This window comes from Petromyzon marinus, chromosome 46, assembly GCF_048934315.1.
Source record: "Petromyzon marinus isolate PM22_M1 ecotype Great Lakes invasive population chromosome 46, UKy_Petmar_22M1.pri1.0, whole genome shotgun sequence".
In the NCBI taxonomy this organism is placed as follows: Eukaryota; Metazoa; Chordata; class Hyperoartia; order Petromyzontiformes; family Petromyzontidae; genus Petromyzon; species Petromyzon marinus.
In genome coordinates, this window is record NC_133712.1 from 14,612,973 (window position 1) to 14,619,023 (window position 6,051).

A 6,051-nucleotide genomic window follows, 5' to 3' on the forward strand; every position below is an offset into this window, starting at 1 on the left:
CATAGCAACAGCTGTCTGGGGGGGTGTGCAGCATAGCAACACCTGTCTGGGGGTATAGGTGTGCAGCATAGCAACAGCTGTCTGGGGGTATAGGGTCGTGCAGCATAGCAACAGCTGTCTGGGGGTATAGAGTCGTGCAGCATAGCAACAGCTGTCTGGGGGTATAGGTGTGCAGCATAGCAACAGCTGTCTGGGTGTATAGGTATGCAGCATAGCAACAGCTGTCTGGGGGTATAGGTGTGCAGCATAGCAACAGCTGTCTGGGGGTATAGGGTCGTGCAGCATAGCAACAGCTGTCTGGGGGGTATAGGTGTGCAGCATAGCAACAGCTGTCTGGGGGTATAGGTGTGCAGCATAGCAACAGCTGTCTGGGGGTATAGGTGTGCAGCATAGCAACAGCTGTCTGGGGGTATAGGGTCGTGCAGCATAGCAACAGCTGTCTGGGGGTATAGGTGTGCAGCATAGCAACAGCTGTCTGGGGGGTATAGGGTCGTGCAGCATAGCAACAGCTCTCTGGGGGTATAGGTGTGCAGCATAGCAACAGCTGTCTGGGGGTATAGGGTCGTGCAGCTGTCTTGATATGTGGGGTGTGCCACGTGGATGGGGAGCTTCAGTGGGTTTAAGATGTCTTGACCTCACGGCTCAGAGATGTCTTCGCTAAAGAGTCTGTGACATATTTCGCAAGAGGATGTTAAAAAAAACCAATGCATTCGAGATTCTGCCCGTCACATTATTCATTTGTGCCGGTGTCGCAAATCGAAGCCCCCGGCATCTGCCACCAAGTCGGCAGAACAAAGATTTAAACCGATTCCGCTGATGAGGCACCGAATGTCGAAACTGGTGCAGAGTTTGCTCTGAAATGATGAACTCCCACAAGGCCGCGTGGCTGATGGGAGGTGTCAGAGACACGTCTATTTCTTATGCGGAAGGGCAATTATTTATTTCTTACTTAATTTCTCCACAAGGATGCGGATTATTTTTGCATTACATGGTCGCAACGTTTTGTGGACTTCATCCAGCAGTGGGTCGCCTGCTGCTGATGGATTTTCAAAGGCCGTTCAACTGAACCAGGGGTTCCGTCCATTCTTACAGTCTCATCATCATCATCTCCACCACTATCTTTTCTCCATGATAGAAGTTTTGGGTAAATTTTTGGGTGAGTTTTTGAGCTATCTCACCAAAAAAAACCCTATTATGGATATTGGTCGCGAAAGCCTACGTGTTAAATTATATATCTTTTTTTTTATCTTTCAGATTTTATTTTTGTTCACATTTTCGATGTGTGGTACATTCCAACAATAAGCATGTGTGTTCCGGCATGACAGGTCGTGCGGGTCTTTATATACGGAGATCATTGTTGACATTGTATGGGATTGGCTGCATGATGATGACCTGATGACGACCGCTTGCGTTGTGACCGAAACGTCGTAGTTTTTTGTTTGTTATTTTCTTTAAACCTATCTCCGGGGACTTTACCGAAAGACCCAAAGAATATCAAAATAAACACGCAAGAGGGTAGGAAAAGAGGGAACTGCTGCTGGGTCCAATGTTCTGTTAAAAGTATCCCTCCTTACCTTTAAGCATCGATTTCAAGATGATCGAGAGGCTAACTGATATGAAGCTAAAACTTTTTTTTCATACCAAGTAAAGGCCACAGTTATTAGCCTATTCTTCCAGAGACGACCTGGCCACACACGAGAACTCGTCGCGGTGGCGAGATCATCATCATCGCACGTGGGAATTTATAGCAGCGGTCAAATAAACGCGCACGGCGCGTGCATCCCAACACGTGCAGGGCAAAATCTGGAGGAACTCAGCACAAAAACCCCCAAGTGGCCACGGGGAGAACGCACAGGTTCTAAAAATAGAGGCGTCAAAGCAGGGCCTTCTGCGTTTGTAGATGCCCCTGGGGTTTCAATACCGAGGAGGGGACTTTCTCTCCCTGTTGACGGGAGTGACGCGTGAAATATTTAGTGATAGCTGTGTGGAACTCCTCGATGTCTCGGCAGGATCGGGATGCCTGTGGCTCATGCGTTTTGGGTTGTGATTCACGGACATCTGGGACAATGTTGTGAGATGTATATATACAAACAGCTCGTTTCTGATTCGTAATGTAAGTGACATGCAGACGTTTAAATTGGATGCCCCTTAAGGGGGGGGTCGGGTTGGATTTCGGGTTAGTTCTGGGTCTGATTGGCTTATTGTACGGAGTGTAGGATTTTGTAAGTTTATTTTAATGATGTACGGGCGTGCCACCTCCTCCATATTACGTTTCGGGTTTGCGTTATTGAAATACCTGAACGTGGAGTGAACATTCTTTACGTATATCGAAAACAATTTTCCCCATATAAAGGTCCTACTATATAACCCGAGATGCCTTCCTCGGAGAAAAATATTTTCTGACCTCAAAACCCACTCAAATTGAATGACACTTTTCAACAAAAATTATTTTTTGCACGTATAAATCAGGATAATATTTAACTGGGCAGGTAATTAACAACGATATTCTTGGTTCTTTCGGTAAAGTCACGTAGAAGGGATATAATAAAATACTAAAAATAAAACAATTAAATTATCACGACGTTTCGATTGCAACACGAGCAATCATCATCAGGTGTGAAAACCACAGCAAGAATGATGATCTCGACACTTTTTCTTGCTGTGGTTTTCACACCTGATGATGATTGCTCGTGTTGCAATCGAAACGTCATGAGAATTTTTTTTATTATTTCCCTTCTACGTGGTGACTTTACCGAAAGAACCGAGAATATGAATCCCTGCAGTTGTGAAAGCTTCAAAACGAAATCTTGTCGACTGTAATTGACGAACCAGAAACTGTGATGCAACGTCGTTTGAGATGATGCTGCGGGGAGGTGTTGAGGGGAGGAGGGAGGGGTTACTGCGAGAGTGATCTCTGGGTGCCACTGCACCGATGTGTGGTGCTTGTTTATAACTTGGGTGGACGTCAGGACAATGCACCCCGGGCGCAGCATCCCTGACTCGGGAGCTGCTCGAGCCACGTGGTGAACATCGTCGTGGATGTAGCGGCCCCTAGTGGCCGGAAAGGGTCACGCGAACGCGACGTGCGGAGTAAGAAATGGTCATCGACGGCGTCCCCGAGATGTCGCGCCACGTGGCTCTCTGGGAGCGTCTTCCGTCGATTGAATCCCCCGAAAAGGCTCGCGGAGCGCGAAACGTCGGACGCCGTGCCGAAGAGCACGCGGTGTGCGAGCGGAGGGCTCAGCGGGAGCGACTCCCCAACTCGACCGGGCGGCCGGGCTGCTGCAGCCACGTGCTGCTGCTGAGGCGGTCACGTGCTGCTGCTGAGGCGGCCACGTGCTGCTGCTGAGGCGGCCACGTGCTGCTGCTGAGGCGGTCACGTGCTGCTGCTGAGGTGACCACGTGCTGCTGCTGCGGCGGCCACGTGCTGCTGCTGAGGCGGCCACGTGCTGCTGCTGAGGTGACCACGTGCTGCTGCTGAGGCGGCCACGTGCTCGCCGGCGTGGAGCCTCGCTGCTGGACACGGGCCCTGGGTCGACGGGGAATTGTGTAACGCAGAGCAGAACAATACTCACAGTGAACACTACTCACAACGAACAATACGAACAATAGTCACAATAAACAATACTCACAACGAACAATGCTCACAACGAACAATACTTACAACGAACAATGCTCACAACGAACAATGCTCACAACAAAGAATACTCACAGCGAACAATGTTCACAACGAACAATACAACAAATACTCACAATAATACTCACAACAAAGAATACTCACAATAAACAATACTCACGACGAACAATACCCACGACAAACAATACTCACAACAAGCAATACTCACAACAATACTCACGGCAAATAATACTCACAACAAACAATACTCTGCAGCAGAACGATGCTCAGTCGCGTCGTTGAGTATAATCTCAGTATAGCAAAATAAATAAGCTCACAATTCGCCTCCATTCCACGTATATAATCTTTATATATATTTTTTTTACACATCCCATCAGCCACCACGTGACCTGGTAGTGCAATCGCCGGCCCCCAGAGAGTTTTGCCTGCGTTCAAGCGATTGCTGTTGAGTCTATCCACTCTCAGAAGGCCGTGCGACTGATGTGATCAACTTCATCATCCATCCATCATGATCATCTTGCTGCTGGACGAAGGCCTTAATCCAGCGTGTGTCTTGGAAGGGGTTGGGTTTACCCACACTTTAGCCCACCACCATCACCACCACCACCACGCCATCGACCGATCGACCGTTGCGCACGCCGTCAGACTGCCGGCTCAACAGCGAGGATGGGAGGGATGTTGGGGAGGGTGATTAAGACCACGTGCATCATTCTTTCGACTTGCGCGCCGTGAGAGATTGAATCTGTATTAACTATCTCCATGTTGGTAAAGTCACGTAGGTAGAAAAATAATAGATGACGGCGTTTCGATGGCAACACAAGCGATCGTCGTCAGGTGGGACAACCACAGCAAGAGAAAACTGTCGAAGTATGCTGTGGTTGTCCCACCTGATGACGATTGTTTGTTTTGCGATCGAAACGTCGTGATCCATTATGTTTTCTACCTACGTGATGACTTTACCGAAAGAACCAAGGAGTACGGATTCCTGCAGACACGAAAGCTTCAAATCAAGATGATCGATTTAAAGCTTTCGCGACTACAAGGATTCATCTTCTTTGGTTCTTTCGGTAAAGTCACGTAGAGTGAGAATAAAATAATAAAATAAGACAATAAAATTCTCACGACGTGGCCGAAACGTCGTGAGAATTTTATGGTCTTATTTTATTATTTTATTCTCATTCTACGTGACTTTACCGAAAGAATCAAAGAAGATCAAGATTATCTTTATGTTACCAGGTAAGGTCAACTGAGACGTCTGTCTCTTTTTTTCAGTAGCGACCAGGCCATCACAAATGATAGCTCAACGAAGTGGTGGCTTTTCGTGCGGACATTCATAGCAGGCCAAAAAATACTCGCAAACGCGGCGTCGCCAGGGTTGGGATCGAACCTAAAACCTCCTGCACACCAGGCGAGGGAGTTAACATTCTTGCCACCGTGACGCACCGAACGGGCGCACCTCTGGATTTACGAGTCCAGTTTGCGAACGGCCTCAAAAAACATAAAAGGCGCCTGCCACGTGTGTGCGTGCATGCCGTGTGGGGCTCGCATTCCGCGTGGCTGTGCGCACGTTTTAACAAATTCCAGGCTTATTTGCTAACAAATTCCAGGTTGTGTTTGTGGGCGCTTTTTGTGAAAAGCGGACTTTGGGATTGGGGAGCGGGGCGAGTGTGGGGCTGGGTGCTGTTGCCCTCTGTAGATTTGAAGCGACCACATCATTTCCTGCAACAATCCGCATCACTTCCCCGGTCCTCACAACTCGCTCCCATCCTCGGCAGCCTCTCTCTCCCAGCGTGTGTGGGAGAACAGACATACACGCCTCGATTTGTACTCGCCCCCCCTCTCCCCCTTGTGGAGGATTTAAGCAGCAAAATGCATCAGGATGACAAATCCGCCCTCCTTCCCACATCAGCCTCTCCACATAAACGGACAACGTATTTTTTTTGCGTTGTACACATCCCACCAGCCGGGCGCACGGCCTTCTGGGAATACGTAATTTAGTCGCATTTGTTCAACGTAAGCAAAACAACTCAAGAGTCTAGTCCTTGTCCACGAGCAACTGGCAGTTCCCCAGTGAACATGGAACGTTGCAGTAACGTTGGTTCAACGGTTCTAACCGCATGGACAACGTTGCATGTTTACCGGGTTCACCAGCACTGGTTCAAGAAAGCCAGACTGCTGACGAGACACTGAATGTTGAAACCGGCCCAGAGTCTGCTCTGTGCGTTCAACCAATGCTGCTGAAACGTTGCGCTCCCAGAGGGTCATGTGGCTGATGGGATGTTTAAAATACTGTACGTTTCCTGCTTAAGTGGGGGGGGGGGTGCAGATATGGGCAAGAGACGAAATTCCTTGATGTGAAAATGAGGTCAGCAAACGAACCTCACTAAGAGTCTGCATGTCACTAGATACACCCA